Genomic DNA, 1,012 nt, shown 5'->3' with positions numbered 1-1,012 from the left:
CAGACTGATTAAATCAGAATCAATATCATTATCTTCATAGCCATCATCATCATCATCATCATCATCATCATCATCATCATCATCATCATCATCATCATCATCTCTATTATTCTCAGCCTAGTCATTAGCAACATCGTAAATTGTATCATTTGTATCATTCTCTTGAAATAAATGTGTTTTTTTTTCTTGAAAAAATACCGGTTTCATATGTATACACCTGATACTGGCCTTCCTTCTTGTCATTGGCCTCATCATTGTCCCATTCCTTCTTAAAATTATCCCTACCCACCCTTTCTCCCAACCCATATCCTGCCCTACCCTTATCCTGTCCTTCATCACTGTAAATAATAATCCTGTCCAAGTCCCATCCATGTACTGTCCCTTTACCGTCCCAGACCTGCCTGTCACTGTCCTTGCGCGCGCCCCCACTCCCCCACTTTTTTCGACTTGTCCTGTGCTCTCCTGTCCTTTTTGTCCTTTCCTTTTATCCTGCCCTGGCCTGTCCTTTCCCGTCCAGTCATATAATTATAACCATCATAAACCAGTGGGACTAAAAGGATAAAACAATAACGATGACAACATCACCACGATCAGAATCATTATTATCATCACTATTATTATTATTATTATTATTATTATTATTATTATTATTATCATCTTATATCCTTGACATCATCCTCATCATCTGTCTCACCCCTGTCATCATCAACCTCGTAAATTTCATTCATTTCTGAAAATTTGACCTTCTTAAAAATTTATTGTAATTATATTTATAAAAATACACCACTAGCGGTTTAGGAACGAACCAGAAAACTTGTCTATAAAAATAAACTCAATATATTTAAATGTCGATATCAATAGGACTCATATATCTACTACATTTTTTCAAAATTATAATATCAAATTGAGAACAGACTGATTAAATCAGAATCAATATCATTATCTTCATAGCCATCATCATCATCATCATCATCATCATCATCATCATCATCATCATCATCATCATCATCAT

This window comes from Belonocnema kinseyi, chromosome 1, assembly GCF_010883055.1.
Source record: "Belonocnema kinseyi isolate 2016_QV_RU_SX_M_011 chromosome 1, B_treatae_v1, whole genome shotgun sequence".
NCBI classification, from domain to species: domain Eukaryota; kingdom Metazoa; phylum Arthropoda; class Insecta; order Hymenoptera; family Cynipidae; genus Belonocnema; species Belonocnema kinseyi.
This window is presented reverse-complemented; position numbering follows the sequence as displayed.